Source organism: Triturus cristatus, chromosome 7 (genome assembly GCF_964204655.1).
Source record: "Triturus cristatus chromosome 7, aTriCri1.1, whole genome shotgun sequence".
Lineage (NCBI taxonomy): Eukaryota > Metazoa > Chordata > Amphibia > Caudata > Salamandridae > Triturus > Triturus cristatus.
Genome location: NC_140590.1, coordinates 1806535187 through 1806553600, shown reverse-complemented (window position 1 = coordinate 1806553600; position 18414 = coordinate 1806535187).

Genomic DNA, 18414 nt, shown 5'->3' with positions numbered 1-18414 from the left:
AAGAGAAATTCGCCTGGTATAGTTAGTTGAGCTAACTATAACTCGCGCCCCCGCAATGCACTGCTGATGACGTCACATATTACATCATTCATGAAATGGTCAGTGACATCACTGATGACATCACTGATGACATCTCAAATGACATCACTGATGACATCACTGATGAAATCACTGATGACATCATCCAGTGAATATATGTTTCTATAAAATGTAAATATGTTTTATATATATATATATATATGACAAGGTGTATTGAAGAATGAATGAGTGTATAAGACTCAGGATGGATGATTAAGGAGGTGTGTGACTAACTGTATAAGTGAGTAACTAATTGTGCCTTGCTTAATACATGTGTTAGCGACTGATACAGACATTCACACAGTTTAGGTTGTCAGTTGGTGTGTAAGCAGTTCCATGGTTTGGTTAGCAACTAAATGAGGATCTATATGAGCTATTCACTGCTTGTCTGAGTACCTGTATGTGTACCTGAGTGTCTGTGTGGGTGGGTGGGGGGTGTGACTCTGTGCATAGATGTGTGAGTGGATAATTCACTGGGTATATGTGTTCAAGTCTGTATCTGTGAAGGTCTGTATGGCTAAGTGAGTGTGTGTATGAGTGTCTCGGTGAGTGAATGGATGCCTCAGTGGTACATGTGTGAGTAACTCCATATCTGAAAGGCAGTATATATGAGTGTTGGACTGTATAAATGACTATATGTGAGAATGAGTGATTGTGAGAGTGCCTGTATGGATCAGTGTGTCCTTGTATTAGTTATTGTATTATAGTGTAAGTATGTGTTAGTACATGTTTAAATAAGTGACGTGGTATGTGTATAGCTGTACAGGTGAGTAAATGAAAGTGTGATTGATTATTTCCATGACTGACTAGGTGTGTGAATAACTCTATGAATGAGAGGCGGTGTGTGAGTGTCTGTATAGATATGTGACTGGATATGATAATGCTGTATTGATGGCTGACTGTATGTATGAGTGAGTGTATAGGTGAATGAATGGATGTGTGTGTAGAGCTACAAATTAGAGAGTGGATATGTACTAACTGGTATTGGTGTGTTCACGGTTTCGAAAATCATAGTCTGTATTTTAGACTCGGTGTATCAAGTGTTATATTAGGGTCTGATGAGGTGCATCAGATTTTGACGTGGATGATGTCATCAGTGATGTCATTTGAGATGTCATCAGTGATATCATCAGTGATGTCCCTGACCATGTCAAGAATGATGCAATATGTGATGTCATCAGCAGTGCATTGCGGGGGCGCGAGTTATAGTTAGCTCAACTAACTATAACAGGCGAATTTCTCTGGTTTTATATGAATTAAATGTCCAACTAACTATAACGTCCCTGAAACCTATGGTTTTTCCAGTATATATATATATATATATATATGTGAATGCTCCAGGTTTACCCTCCGGTTGAAAACGCACTCCGATAACCATCATTTTCCTGGGTAAAAGCAGGGTCAGCATGCCGAACGTAACAACAGCATTATTGTCAGCTAATCTTCTTAATGCCTGACGCGTTTCAGTGCTTCTGCACTTCTTCAGAGGCGTGGCAAATGCAGTCCGCATGTCCGTCCATTTCAATTAATCACCCTCCAATGGGCAGCTCAAATGAGCCCACATGGACTTGTGGGACATGTAGTCTGTTGTTGCGGCAGTTCAAGCCCTCCGATGGGCCTCGGCATGCGGGTCCCGCTTATTAATCGCTATGGAAGTCCCCACAATGAAACTCCATTAGATATGGAGCCCCATGACCCCAATGATCGCGGGGTGGTACATTTTCTGCATCTGGGCTGCTGCAAAACATGAACGCTCCAGGTTTACCCTCCGGTTGAAAATGCACTCCGATAACCATCATTTTCAGGGTAAAAGCAGGGTCAGCATGCCAAACGTAACAACAGCATTATTGTCAGCTAATCTTCTTAACGCCTGATGCGTTTCAGTGCTTCCGCACTTCTTCAGAGGCGTGGCAAATGCAGTCCACATGTCCGTCCATTTCAATTAATCACCCTCCAATGGGCAGCTCAAATGAGCCCACATGGAGTGTGTGAGAAAGAATGTGTGAGTAACTACATATGTAAAAGGCATTATGTGTGAGTGTTGGAGTATAGAAATGACTATATGTGAGAGTGAATGCTTGTGAGAGTGGCTGTATAGATGATTGTATGCTTGTATTCATGATTGTAAAAGAGTGTAAGTATGTGTAAGTATATGTATGAATATGTGTGGTGGTGTGTGTATAACTGTATAGGTGAGTAAATGGGTGTGTTACTGATTCTTTTAATGACTGACTAGGTGTGTGAGTAACTATGGATGAGTAACGGTGAGTGAGTGTCTGTATAGGTATATGAGTGCATGTGATAGTGCCGTATTGAAGAATGACTGCATGTATGAGTGACTGTATGGGTGAATGAGTGGATGTGTGTGTAGACCTACGAATCAGTGAGTGGGTATGTAGTAACTGGTATTGGTGTGTATATGGTTTCAAAAATAGTACAGAATTTTAGAGTGGGTGTGTCAAAGGTTATATTAGGGTATGAGGAGGTGCATCAGATTATCACATGGATGTTGTCATCAGTGATGTCATTTGAAATGTCATCAGTGAAGTCATCAGTGATGTCACTGACCATGTCATGAATCATTTAATATGTGTCGTCATCAGCAGTGCATTGCGGAGGGGCGTGAGTTATAGTTAGCTGAACTAACTATAACAGCCGGATTTCTCTGGTTTTGTATAAGTGAAATATCTAACTATCGATCATGTCCCTGAAACCTGTGTTTTTTTCAGTGAGTTTTCAAGGTTTTTTTACAGGCTAATTCCTAACTATAACATCCCTGAATCCTATGTTTTTTTCAGTTAATTTCAAAGGTTTTCTTAGTGATAATTTCTAACTATAACCTCCCTGAAACCCATGGTTTTTTCAGTGAATTTTGAAGGATTATTAAATGCTAATTTCTAACTATTCCTACAGAGGGAGAACATGTGCAGATAGAGGAAGAAAAGTGCAGAAAGAAGCATGAGAAATGCAGAAAGAGGCAACAGAAGTCCAGAAAGACTAAGAAAGTTGCAGAAAGAAGTAAGAGATATGCAGATAGAACCAACAGAGGTGCAGAATGAGGCCTTGTTGCAAAGTCATTTTGTGACCCCAACTTTTTGGTGACTGATACTTGGGGTAACTGACTCTGACTAACCAGGCCCGGAGCCAGTGCTATGCGTAAAGACACTTATAATACAGTGAAAACACCTACATACACTATGGTACACTATGGGTTGGGGTACCCCTGTGATTGGCATGAACTTCCCTTTTGCACAAAGAAGCAACTGAGGTGCCTAAAGAGGCAAGAGAGGTACATAAAGAAGCAAGAGCAGTGCAGAATGAAGCCAGAGAGGTGCGCAAAGAGGCATGAGCGGTATAGAAAAAGGTAGGAGGTGTGCACAAAGAGACAAGAGAGGAACAGAAAGGGGCAGGAAGAGTGCAGAAAGAAGGAAGAGTAGTACAGAAAGATGTAACAGAGGTGCTGAAAGAGGCACAAAGGGTACAGAAAGAGGAAAGAGAAGTACAGTAAATAGCAACAGAGGTGCCGAAAGAGACAAGAGAGGTGCAGAAACAAGCAAGAGAAGTGCAGAAAGAGGCAAGAGAATTGCTGAAAGATGTAACAGAGGTGTAGAAAGAAGCAAGGGAAGTGAAGAAAGAACCAACAGAGGTGCAAAAAGAGGCAAGAGGGGTACAGAAAGAGGAGAGAGAAGTGCAGAAAGAAGCAAAACAGGTGCACAAAAAGGCAAGAGGGGTACAGAAAGAGGCAAGAGCCGTGCAGAAAGAACCAAGAAATGTGCAGAATGAGGCAAGAGACTTGCAGAAAGAGGCAAGAGTTGTGCAGAAAAAGGAATAAGGGTGCAGAAAGAAGCAAGAGAGGTGCAGAAAGAGGCAAGAGGAGTGCAGAAAGAAGTAAGAGAGGTACAGAAAGGGGGAAGACAAGTGCAGAAAGAGACAACAGGGGTGCAGAAAGAAGCAAGAGAGGTGCAGAAAGAGGCAATACAAGTGCAGAAAAAAGCAACAGAGGTGCAGAAAGAGACAACAGGGGTGCAGAAAGAAGCAAGAGAGATAATTTACTAAAAAGTCATGCAATGCAGTGCAGCAACCATAGTTGCTGCATTGCGTGAAAAGGAGAGCTGGGACAGTGCCATATCTTCTAAACTATAGCACTGTTGCTGTCTACCCCAGTTCAGGTGAACTTTATGGTAGCCTTCCAATATACAATACTATGCTTGGAATGGTTTAAATAATTTTTATTAGTTTCAATAAGGTAACATCAGTAACATCTGTATGATGATTCAATCTGGCATTGACATTCTCTCTCATTGCGCTCCCTCTGCCCCTTTTTTCCCTGTCGTGACTGGGCTTCTGCCCTCGTATTGTCATTCATTGCCCTCGTATTGTCATTAGTTGTATTTTGCCTTTTATTCCTTTTTACACTGTTGTACTGTTATTGTGCCCTTTTTTGCCTCCTGTATCATCTGCCCACTCTACCCTCTCGATTTCCCGCCGCTGCGTCTCCTGTGGCCCCGCCCCCCTGCTCACCCATTCACCACCCCGCTCTCGCCTCCCAGCTGCTCCTCCCTTCCACCTCCCCTTATATGGCGGCCGATGTGCGGTGAGGAGAGTGAACCTTGACCCTGTTTACAGGCAGGTCACTTCCTACAACGCACAGCACCACCTGTGTGTCCGTGTCCCTGAGCCCGCTGCTGCCGCTTGCTGTAAGTTCGAGGCCCTCCTCCACCTGCAGGCTACCACCTGCGCCTCATCCCTGGTGGCCAGTGGTAGGCAGTAGGCTCTTTGCACTCACTATGTCCCTTTTTTCCCTGTCGTTACTGTGCTTCTGCCCTCGTATTATCATTAGTTGCCCTCGTATTGTTATTAGTTGTATTTCGCTTTTTACTCTTTTTTGCACTGTTGTACTGTTATTGTGCCCTTTTTTGCCTTCTGTATCCTCTGCCCACTCTACCCTCTCGCTTTCCTGCTGCTGTGTCCCCTGCAGTCTCGCCCCCCTGCTCGCCCATTCGCTGTTCGCTCCCACCTCCCAGCTGCTCCTCCCTCCCACCTCCCCTTATATGGCGGCCACTGCGCGGTGAGGAGAGCGACCCTTGACCCTGTTTACAAGCAGGTCACTCCCCACGCCACACAGCACCACCTGTGTGTCCCTGTCCCTGAGCCCGCTGCTGCCGCTTGCTGTAAGTTCAAGGCTCTCCTCCACCTGCAGGCTACCACCTGCACCTCATCCCTGATGGCCAGTGGTAGGCTGTAAGCTCTTTGTGCTCGCTCTGCCCCTTTTTTCCCTGTCGTGACTGTGATTCTGCACTTGTATTGTCATTAGTTGCCCTCATATTGTTATTAGTCGTATTTCGCCGTTTATTCCTTTTTACACTGTTGTTCTGTTATTGTGCCTTTTTTTGCCTTCTTTATCATCCGCCCGCATTACCCTCTCGCTTTCCCGCCACTGCATCCCCTGTAGCCCCGCTCCCCTGCTCGCCCATTCGCCGCCCCGCTCCCGCCTCCCAGCTGCTCCTCCCTCCCACCTCCCCTAAAATGGCGGCTGCGCTCAGCGGGCACACCGCTGGTGCACCGAAGGCGTGCCTAAGGCAAGCCCATCTGCACCTGTCCGCGACTGAACCGTGCCCAGCACCAGATCCCCTGGCCCGTGAATGCCACACCGAACAACGCCACTAAACCACCAGCACCCTCCACGCACTCAACAGCGGACGACCGCACACCTGCTTCCTGGCAGCCCTGAAGCACACCAAAGGACCCTTCTCCTGATGGAGTTGCAGCTTCACCAGCCTTTGAGCCACCAAACCGCCCACTGTGAAAGGACGCAACCATCTCAGATGCATACTACTGAACACCCGCTGCGCGGTGAGGAGAGTGAACCTTGACCCTGTTTACAGGCAGGTCACTTCCTACACTGCACAGCACCACCTGTGTGTCCGTGTCCCTGAGCCCGCTGCTGCCACTTGCTGTAAGTTCTAGGCCCTCCTCCACCTGCAGGCTACCACCTGCGCCTCATCCCTGGTGGCCAGTGGTAGGCCGTAAGCCCTTTGCACTCACTCTGTCCCTTTTTTCCCTGTCGTTACTGTGCTTCTGCCCTCGTATTGTCATTTGTTGCCCTCGTATTGTTATTAGTTGTATTTCGCCTTTTACTCTTTTTTGCACTGTTGTACTGTTATTGTGCCCTTTTTTGCCTTCTCTATCCTCTGCCCACTCTACCCTCTCGCTTTCCTGCTGCTGTGTCCCCTGCAGTCCTGCCCCCCTGCTCGCCCATTCGCCGCCCCGCTCCCACCTCCCAGCTGCTCCTCCCTCCCACCTCCCCTTATATGGCGGCCGCTGCGTGGTGAGGAGAGCGACCCTTGACCCTGTTTATAGGCAAGTCGCTCCCCACGCCACACAGCACCACCTGTGTGTCCCTGTCCCTGAGCCCGCTGCTGCCGCTTGCTGTAAGTTCAAGGCCCTCCTCCACCCCCAGGCTACCACCTGCACCTCATCCCTGGTGGCCAGTGGTAGGCTGTAAGCTCTTTGCACTTGCTCTGCCCCTTTTTTCCCTGTCGTGACTGTGATTCTGCACTCGTATTGTCATTAGTTGCCCTCATATTGTTATTAGTTGTATTTCGCCTTTTATTCCTTTTTACACTGTTGTACTGTTATTGTGCCCTTTTTTGCCTTCTTTATCCTCCGCCCGCATTACCCTCTCGCTTTCCCGCCACTGCATCCCCTGCAGCCCCGCTCCCCTGCTCGCCCATTCGCCGCCCCGCTCCCACCTCCCAGCTGCTCCTCCCTCCCACCTCCCCTAACATGGCGGCTGCGCTCAGCTGGCACACCGCTGGTGCACCGAAGGCATGCCTAAGGCAAGCCCGTCTGCGCCTGTCCATGACTGGGGCGTTTCCATAGCACCAGATCCCATGGCCCGTGAATGCCACACCGAACAACGCCACTACACAGCCAGCACCCTCCACGCACTCAACACCGGACGACCGCACACCTGCTTCCTGGCAGCCCTGAAGCACACCAAAGGACCATTCTCCTGACGGATTTGCAGCTTCAACAGCCTTCGAGCCACCAAACCACCCACTGCGACAGGACGCAACCATCTCAGATGCATACTACAGGACACCCGCTCCGCACGCAAATACGCCATCAAACTCTGGTACCTGCTCGACACATCCTCCCCGACGTCGCCTTCCTGGTGAACGCCTCCTCCGCACCCGACATTGCCCTAGCCATCCAGGACGGCTACAAGATCACCCGCAGGGACCGCACCAACAGAGTAGGAGATGGAATCGCCATCATCCACAAGAACACCCTCAGGGTCACGACCAGCACCGAAGACACCCTCAGCCCCGCCGAACACCTGCACTTCCAAATCTACACTGATACAAACACCACCCTCAGAGAAACTCTCATCTACAGTAGGGGTGGGCGGAATTTGTGAAATTCACTTTTGCAAATTATCACGAAAATTTAAAAAAAACTCTGCAAACACGCAGAAATATCGCGAAGATGCAGAAGTTTTTTTTCCGCCCGTTTGCGGTATTTTCTGCGTGGTCGCGGCTCGCCAACTTACCCATGTGGTTGCTCGCGGGCGCGGGCATCTTGTTTACATTTGTCTCGCGGTAAATGATCGCGAGAAGAAAGACGTGATCGCAAGACGAATGAAGTTACTGCGAGCGCGAACTGTCGAGAGAGAGCGCAAATGGCTACCAACAATCCAACATCTCGTGGAGAACGCGACCGGATCGGGAAAACTTGTCGGCGAACGCGGGGATTCAGGTAAGGCGATCGCGCACACGCGAGAATGTATTATCTTACAGCGCGAGCAAGCAATAAATTTCCGGTAAAATGCGGATTGCGGAAATTTTGACATTTTCGCGCTCTCCGCGGAACGCAAAAATGTCAAATTATCGCAATTTCCACGAGCGGAATGAAATTTTAGCTTAGGTCTAATCTACAGACACCCTGGACCCTGGCCTCAGTTCAGCGATTCCATCGCCGACTTCCTCGGTCTCAGACAGCTCGTCACAACACCCACCCACTCCGCCGGCCACACGCTTGACCCCATCTTCTCCGCAAGTTCCCACATCACCTTTAGCCACACCACCGAACTCCACTAGACCGTCCATTGCTGCATCCACTTCACCTTCCGGAAACCCATCATGCACCACCGCACTCAACAGATCCCCTGCCGCAGCTGGAGCAAAATCACCGAAGACCAGCTAAACACCACCGTCGCCCGAAGCCCACCCGACAACCCCACCGACGCCAACACAGCCACCTGCAACCTCAGGCGCTGGATCGACGACTGAGCCAACACTCTTGCCCCGATCAAGAAACCCTCCAACAGATTCACTAACAAGAAAGCCAGCTGGTTCACTGCGGATCTCCAGGCCTCCAAGCAAACCTGCCAAAAACTAGAGAAGAAATTACACCGCGAATAGACACCGGACAGCTACGCAGCCCACAAGAACGCCATCCGCAGACACCATCGCCTCATCAGATCTGTCAAAGGGGCCTCCTTCAAGGACCACCTCGACAACAATGCACATAACAGCAAAGAGCTCTTCAACATCGTGAAGGAACTCTCCAACCCTAGCTCCAACACCAACGACATCCAACCATCGCAAGACCTGTGTGACTCCCTTGCCACCTTTTCCCATTGCAAGATCACAGACATCCATGACAGCTTCAACAACCTGACTGCTTTGACAGCCACCGACACCCCAGACCCCACGGACACCACCCACATCAACCCCCTGCTCACCTGGACCAACATAAACGACAACGACACCATCAAAATCATGAACACCATCCACTCCGGCTCTCTGTCAGACCCATGCCCGCACCACATCTTCAACAAAGCTAGCGCCACCATTGCACCTCATCTCCGCAAGGCCATCAACATCTCCTTCAAGACCGCGACCTTCCCAGAGAGCTGGAAGCACGCCGAGATCAATGCCTTACTCAAGAAACCCAAGGCGGTTCCGAGGGACCTCAAGAACTTCCGGCCCATCTCCCTGCTCCCGTTCCCAGCAAACGCCATCGAGAAAGCCGTCAACAGACAGCTGACCTGCTACCTCGAGGAGAACAACATCCTGAACCCATCCCAGTCCAGGTTCCGCAGCAACCACAGTACCGAAACTGCCCTCATTGCTGCCACCGATGACATCGGGGCCCTGCTGGACAACGGCGAAACCAAGGCCCTTATCCTCCTGGACCTATCAGCCACCTTCGACACTGTCTGCCACCGCACCCTACGCACACGCCTCCACAACGCAGGGATCCGAGACAAGGCTCTAGAATGGACCACCTCCTTCCTCTCCGGCAGAACCCAGAGCGTCCTCCTCCCCCCTTTCCGTTCCAAAGTTTTCAAGATCATCTGCGGAATACGCCAAGGATCATCCCTCAGTCCGACATTGTTCAACATCTACATGGCACTGCTCACCCACGTCGCCTGACTGCACTACCTCAACATCATCTCTTACACCGACGATACACAGCTGATCTCTCCCTCACCAAGGACCCACTAACCGCCAAAACCAACCTCCACAAAGAAATGAAAGCTGTGGCCGAGTGGATGAAGAACAGCCGTCTGAAGCTGAACTCGGACAAAATGGAGGTCCTCATCCTCGGCCCCACCCTCTCACCCTGGGACGACACCTGGTGGCCAACAGCACTGGGAGAATAACCAATACCCACCGACCATGCACGCAATCTTGGGTTTATCCTCCACTCAACACTCTCCATGACCAAGCAAGTCAACGCCGTCTCGTCATCCTGCTTCAACACCCTTCGCATGCTCCACAAGATCTACAGGTGGATCCCCACCAAAACAAGAAGAACGGTCACCCAGGCCCTCGTCAGTAGCAGGCTGGACTACGGAAACGCCCTCTACACAGGAACCTCGGCCAAACGATTACAACGCATACAGAACGCCTCTGCACGCCTGATCCTCGACATCCCTCGCCACAGTCACATCACACCCCACCTGAGAGACCTGCACTGGCTTCCCGTCAACAAGAGGAAAACCTTCAAGCTCCTCACCCATGCACACAAGGTAGTCCACAACACCGGACCAGCATACCTCAACAGACGACTCACCTTCTACACCCTGAACCGCCAGCTCTGCTCCACCGACCTCGCCCTCACCACAGTCCCCCACATCCGAAAGGCGACCAACGGTGGCAGACCGTTCTCCCACCTCGCCACCAAGACCTGGAACACCCTCCCCATCCTCCTACGGCAGACCCAGGACCTACTAACCTTCAGGAGACAACTCAAGACCTGGCTATTTGAGCAGCAGCAGCACCCCTCCCTGCCAGCACCTTGAGACCCTCACGGGTGAGTAGTGTGCTTTACGAATTTATTGATTGATTGATTGATTGATTGATTGATTGATTGATTGATTGATTGTAGGTAACAGTAAATTTGAATGGCATATGCGGGGGTATAAGGGAACACTCATCTAGGAAACATTAAAGTCCACTTTTTTGGCTGGCCTGCTGCTTTACTCTGCAGCACTTCACAGCTGTAAACAGTCAAATTAAAACAGGAGTACCAAAGGGAGAACCAGCCATTGTTTCTCAAAACCATTACTCCATTGAGTCACATACACTGCAAAATGAATTTAACTTGAACAAGAGGACCAAAGGAATAATGGAAAGAAGCAGAGAGAAAAGTATAAATAAAGAAGAAAATACAAACCAATCTCTTCGTGGAATTGCCATAGTGAGTGTGTCTTACAGTCTGATGTATCAATGGTCAGCATGTGTACAGTTACAAGGGTGTGGTAGGCTGTGTATTAGTGAATGCGTCAAGGGTGAGGGGGGTTCGGTGTGGGGGGTAAGGGAAAGGAGAGTGACTGGATGAGAGGCAGGCAGGATGCAGGAAGAGAGAGTCAGGGAACAGGAAGCCAAAGTATCTGGCAGCCATGGGCAGACATACTCGTATATGAGTGTGGGCTTCAGAGAGATCTCAGGAGACCAGGGTCCCACGTCAATGAGCGAGTCTAAGAGGGCATAGGAACTGTGCACAATCTAGTATCCATCAAGGACAAATATTACTGCCATTGTATAAGGGTTTGTCGCGGGAGAGCTGACACATGTGTCACAATCTCTTGTTGGTTGTGCACTCAGACACCAGTGCCCTACGAAGATCAAGCATCCATGTATTTACATTGGGGCCCATTGGTGCCTTCCACGCAATGACAATCTTTTGTATGCTTGGACATAGTTGAAAGAAAATCCAACATTGTATGTGTGTTTATCCTACAGCACACAAGCTATGTTTGAAAAAATTGGAAAGAAAAAGTCTTCTCCAACTTAAGGCATGCCTCAAGGAGGTTTACATTTTTGGACCAAACTTCTGTCTGCATATTGTGTTTATAAGGCTTGGCTTAAAAAAGCAGGGGGGACTTCATGGGATAAACCATATACCACCCATTGAACGCCCCTTGTTGAAAAATAGTGAGCACAAATAAATGCACAGTGCTACTTTGCATCACTTTAGGACTACTTTCCACCACAAAACAATATTCGTACTGGAAAGTAAATCCAGATTCAGCACTAGAGCACGTTAAGATCACTTTTGTTGACACTGTACCGGTGCAAAGCTTTGATAAATCTGGTCCACACTGTGTGGTGCAATGGGGTGCATGTCAAATTATTAACTAGTAAATGGGATACGATACTACAGTCACACAAATATCAGTAAACAAAATATTGAGCGTAGTAAGTGTCTGTTGCTCAATATACATTTACTATTCCTATCTACATATTTTGAAAATGTCATTATTGGTTATGGTTAACATACAAAGTAAATGTATTTTTAATAACATACACTTACCTTCTTCATATTTTGAATTTCATTTTGGAAATGTAAGGGTATGACGATATTCAGTGCTCAACCACCTAGCACAACACCCTGATATAGTCCATCCTACACATACAAGAGTGGTAGCAATGTCTAACTGCACCTGTCACAGGACTCAATAATTTCCAGATTCCAGTTCGCAAAAATATTGATATCCTGGATAGTCTCAGCTTCTCTGAGAGAGACAAAAGATTGCTACTGAAGCAGGTCGCGTGTGTGAACACTACAACCTGGAGCAGAATAGTCCATGGATGGCAATGCCACCATCACCGTTGAAGGGAGTGGAATGACTAACTCTAATTCTTGGTGAGGAGAAACCAACATGGGTGAAATGGAAATGCAGGAGCATATTACCACTTTCCTCAAATGATCGAATGTTAGCGCAGTTGAAGCTACTGTATGTGTACCTCACATCTGCAGGTCATTTCCTGTACTCAGTACCCACCAGAAGTAGCTCTTGCAGGCCAGATGATAGCACTGCTTTGACCAATGCTACTACATTTGTTTGGTGACAATATCTTGTTTGCAGATAAGTATCTAGTACTTTAAGGCATGACAGTCAAAACAGAATTAGGCTAGAGCTGCTGACTATGGAACTTGGGAATCAGGATTGAGTTGAATCTTCCTGTGATTCTGGACAATCACCTAATCTCCTTGTGCCTATCAAAATGAATGTTTTATTGTGTATCACAACGGGTGCTCATCTAAAGCACTCCAATACCTTCCAGTCGAGTTTGGGCTATAGAAAACTGCTAAAACAAAAATATCCCAGGATAGCATGTGGTTCACATTATGGATGTTAGTAGTGTCACATCAAAGAATACAGATTATGACTGCTCTGCTGAGAAAAGCTGACAGGACCCTCTTTCTCATAGGTTTTTGCTAGGTAGTATAGTGTCAAGTGTCTGAAAACAAACTGGCCGGAGTGATATCAGAGCGGGAATACGGGTCTGTGCAGCTGCAAGTGCTCAGGTGTTTCCATACCCAAAATGCCCAGTTCTGGAAACACCAAACCCTATTTAAGCTGGTGTGGATACACACATGGTAGAACCCAAGGTAGAGAAGGACAGGGGCTGATGGCAAAGGTGTGAGCCTGACCCATTCCCTCACCAACCAGAAGCCTGACAGACTCTCTCCTCAGGTAAAATACCCCAGAACTGCAGCAGCTCTACAATAGATATGTACCACCTACTCAACACATGTCTCTGATAAACTACCCAATGTCAAGCAATCCTTGCCTTAAAGAACCTGGAAATTATAGATCGAGGTGGTTATTCTCCATCATAGAGCGCTCAACGCTCTTAAATTTGTAAGGGTGCATTATATTCATGTAAGAACTGCACTCGGATATATTTTATTGTTTTGCTGTAACTTGTGTTGTTAGAATGAAGTTTTTATCTTTATATTAAAATCAGTAGAATGAAATTGTGACACTATTTACAGGACTGATAAGCATTTAGCAAGTGTTTAGAGAAATCATGTCCATTATGCATCTTAGGTAAAATTAATGTATTTACTATTGATAAATGATTCATATAGAGGCTTGTGTAATGAGTGCACATTAAAGAACATTCTTAGGTTAGCAAATTGTAGGCCTAACTTTCGTTTTTCTTAAGTTTTGTTTCTCCTCATTTGCTTTCAAGCTGGGAGTTAATTAAAATGTATGTGCGTGTAGAAAGTTTCCTCATGCCCCTACTGCAGGTGCAGGAATTCAACCTCGTTATTTCAGAGAAGACTTCAAATTAATTGGAGTCTGTGGAAAGTTACTCAAGGTGTTCACGGAATAGTTTACCATGTAACCTGTCAGGTGTGTAACTTTGCCTTTTTGTATTAGGCAGAAGGACAGATTTACAGGACTTCTGCGTTTGACTGAGGAAAGGGAGCATCTTAGAACGAGCTCCGTAGATTCTCGCTACTTGACCCATTTAACGTGAGTGCACTTCTTAGGAAGTCAACAAGTGCTGGCACCTTTGAGGGAAATTCTTCTGAGAAATTAGGAAGGGATGCCACCTTAGAAGTAGAGTAGGGACAGCTTATTCTTTATTTCCGGAAATACAAAAAAAAAATGGATTTGGATGCAGGGTTCTTTACTCAGTTGTGTTCTGATTCTGGAATTCATTGTTCTGTGCCTATAGTGCCAAATTAACTATATATGTGGATTGGGCACTGTATTAGTGTTCATGTATCTTTATACTCTGATTTTGAGGTGTGTCTATATTCTATTATTTTTGGCTCTGTAATAAATTAACAAACCTGAATCCAGAGTCTGTGGTCTTTTAGTCAGACGGGAAAGGGAAATTTATAATTGGTAACTAATTTTCTCCCCTCCACACTTCTATAGCACGCAATAAAGACCATCGGCCAGGTGTTCCTATTCAAATCTAGAACATGGAATTAGTCCTCGTCACCCATTTTGGGGAGTTTACCTCACTATCTGCTTTGTCACATGGGGAGGTACCAGCCTGTATCTCCCATCTGATTTAAAGGGAACTTATAACTAGGTAAGTGTGAGCTGATTGTGTACAATGCAATCACTTTTGTGCTGCATCATTCAGAGAAGGCGTCAAAGCATTGACTACATGTTCATAACAGCACAAGTATTTACCTTCATCTTGAATGTTAAAAATCCCAGCAATAGGGGCTAGGGCTGCTGCACACTGTTCCCCAGTGCACATTCTTTCCTACAGAAAGTCTGCTGCGATGGACCATTGGAATGGAGATGAAGAGTAGTGATTTCCGAAAAGGTACTTTGACCCCCAAGAATGGTATTACCCTGATTTTTGCTTAAGCCTTGGCTCACAATGCATGAACCCTGTGGTGCACATGACCCCAGATCATTGTTGTATGTAATGTGAAGACATGTGCCAGAGAGATCAACTTCCATGCCAGCCTTTTCTTTGCATGTTCTATTGGTGTGCCACTGTCACACCAGCAGCTGCAAGTGCCATTGTTCACCCTTTTCACATACTGTGTCACTTGAACAAAGATTACAATGCCTCATGGCTTACAAGCCACTTCCATCACAGCACTGGATGGAACATGCAGCACATCCTCTTGGCGCTAGCTGATAACCATCACCTGTTGAGCGCTACAGCTCGTTGAAGAGGTCAAGTGAATGTCAGGGAGTGGACTTGATAACTAGCACATTGATGCCGTTGGTGACTTTGCTGGATAGGAACCTGTTCTAAGATGAGCAAAATATGACTTGACTGATGACATGCTGATGACACGCTGTTGGAAGGTCATTTGCCTAATGTGTGTACATGTGTGGGTAGAGACATAAATAGCCTTTGACACCGCTCCCTGAACACTACTGTTAATACCACTTGTAAATAATCCATTATTAATGCATGTTGTAGAAGGTTAGCAGCTGAAATAGATTCCCAGCACTTACTGTGCGAACACTGTCATCTAAGAATTGGTAAGTCGTACATCTTCCGAGGATGAGGAGTCATGCAAAGAAGAGGAAGTGGAGAAGGAGGATATTCCTTTTAGGCCACAGTACATTTAAACTTGCAAACTACAGAAGAGGGTGGACAGCATCCATGACATTCACCATGATGTGTTCTCCATCCTCTCTCTCCCTTCTTCTCTCACCTGCTTATATGAAGCTTAGGCAGCATTCACTCTGCAGGAAGCTCTCCAGAGACACAGTCCCTGGAGCTACAAGGGCCAGATCTACAACTGCAAAACGTCCATTTTTTTTAAACACAATAAGCATGATGTGTCCTGGTAATTGAAGGCTCCCCTTGTTGATGCACAGTTCTCAGGACAGCAGGTAGATGATGTCCTGTAAGTTTTTCTTTTGTGTTTACATTCCATACTGGCCATTATCGTGGGTAGAGCTCAGCAGTCTTGATTGTGTGTAATGGATACCTGAATGTTCATGACTGGTCTTCAAACTGACAAGCTCTGTGTTAGACAAAGCAGTGAGGCTCCCGGACAAGGTCCTACTTGGTTCCCTCCAAAGCATACACAGCTGTAAGACAGGAGAGGCTATTTATTTACAGTTATTCAAGGATGTAGAGAGGAGTGAAACATCTGAAAGGGAAGGAGTTATTTAGCTTCTTGGTGAACAGCACCCTGATATGTGTTATGGCAGAGGCTTCAGATGTAATATCAGGCATTCCACATGTCGATGAAGGTGGAGGGACACACCACGACTATGATCTAAAGTGAGTTGTAAGTGTTTATTAAGAAGCAGGATGCTTGATGTGGCATAGAATGTTTGCTGCCAACGTCTCCTTAACTCTCCTGTCTTGAGGAATAGTAAACAAATAGCTCAATATGAGGGATGACATGGTTGAAAATTAATGCTGAAAGACAAAGTTATCAGAGGTGTAACGTCACTTTAATATATATTTATATTATGAAAACTTTCTTTATTCTGTCTATACAACCCAAACTTGAACTACACAACCATTTGTAATTTTAAAGTTATAGTTATTCCTTAAGTTTATAATGTACACACCACATTTAAATACAAATAACTTTATTTCTTCCTTGTATACAAACAAAACTTAAAGTACACACAAATTAAAAAAACTTAAAAGTTGTATTCATACCTTACATTTACAATTCTATACCACCTTTTCTTTATTATAACTAGACCTCCTCCATACACACTGTTTTCAGCTCTTTAACCACACAACTATAATTCACCAAACCACCATGCACTGCTTCTACCCTTTTATATTACATCATTTATACCAATATCCTACATTACAATAAAAAAGAAGCATACTCTGGAAAGCCAAAGTTTAAAGAGGCTGTATAGTTAGCCATGGTCATAATAACTTACTTTACATTTAAAAAAAACATAGAAATTCACTTAAGGTATGTTTTAAATTACATTTTTACCTATCTTTAACCTTTGTTTTTTTAAATGAGTTTCTCAGTATTTTTACCATACCTAACAATGAGAGAGAGAGAAAGAGAGAGATTACACAGTGGCAGTCACCACTATGTAGTTAAAATTAAGTTAGACTTTCAATGTAAAGAGCATTTTTTTGTTTTGCTAAAAACGTTGTCACCATTTGATGAATCTTCACATCATCCTTCTCAGCTTCTTCCCAAAACATTTCTTCTCCATGGAATATGTGGGGACCTTTCAACAGCAGTACATCCAAAACACCTGAGCAAAATTAAACCAAATTTGGCAGGGAACTAGGGGCCACATGCATTAAGCTAAGGAATAGCAATTCCTTAATAGCCATTCTGAAGAAATCGCTATTTAGGAATCGCTATTCCTTATGCATGTAGGTTTCGCAAAACAAAATAGCGATTCCTATACAATCCTTAATTGCGAATCACAAATTGCGATTCGCATTTAAGGAATGCCTTCCCATTCATTGCTATGGGCCCAGACACCCATAGGAATGAATGGGAGAGCAATCGCAATTTGCGATTACCAATTAGGTAATCGCAAATTGCGCATACAATCTCAAGGGTGCAAGGGGGCCAAAAGGCCACCCTGATGCACCCCCAACAAAGGTAAGTATGCACATGTGGTGAACATACATGCCCTAAGGGCATGTGAGTGCACCACATTGACTTTGAAAAATGCATTTTTGTGCGTTTTTCAAAGGAAACGCAACTTACCATCAACTTTAAGTTGATGGTAATTTGAAATTCATTTTTGTGAAAATTCAATTTGCGAAAGCATAATGCATCGCAATTAGGGATTCACAATTTGTGATTTCCTATCTGCATTTGCAAAATAGGTAATCGCAAAAATTATAAATTTAAGGTTTAAAGTTTTAACATATATTTGCTGATACACTGAAACTCCAAAATTCAAGCTTTATGATTAAAGGAGGTTCCAGCACACTGATTGGCCGGCTGCAAGATAACAAGAAATAATGCAGCAGCCATTACAGGACTCGGGGACTTGATACCCTGTCCTGAATTTTTTTGTCAAAAAGGACATAAGGGGACAGGGTAGGGGTATCCAGAACATTCCACCTTGCAGTGGGATTCCAAGAAGGATTCCACCGGGTCAAATTTTTCTTTTTATTGTTTAGTGGTCCCTTGCAAGTGTACCACAGAAGTGGCAAACAACTTTTAAAAAGGCAGGACCCCATTTTTTGTTAAATTGCTTCTGGAGTAGTCCAGGGTCTGGGAGTTAGTGTAATGTTTTTTCTTTATTTGCAGAGGTGGTCAAGGGCCAACTCATTGCAACTTTGCCCACAGGGATCTCATCCCCAGGGACTGATGCTGAACTGTCTTGGGGACCCCATTCCCTAGGACAGAGTGATAATTTCAGACACAGTACTCTGCCCACAGAGGAAGCTGTGTTTTTCTTAGGGGAGGGTGGTAAACTCCTCTCCACTGGAGTTTTTTCTCACTTGTGGAGTGCCAAAATTAGATTTGCGAGTGTGAGTTAAAGCAAGAAAACCGAGTGCTAGACTGCCTCGTTGGGGTTTATCAATGCAGGTGGTTGAGGCAGGTCGGTATCGCTCATATTGAGAAAACTGCCAC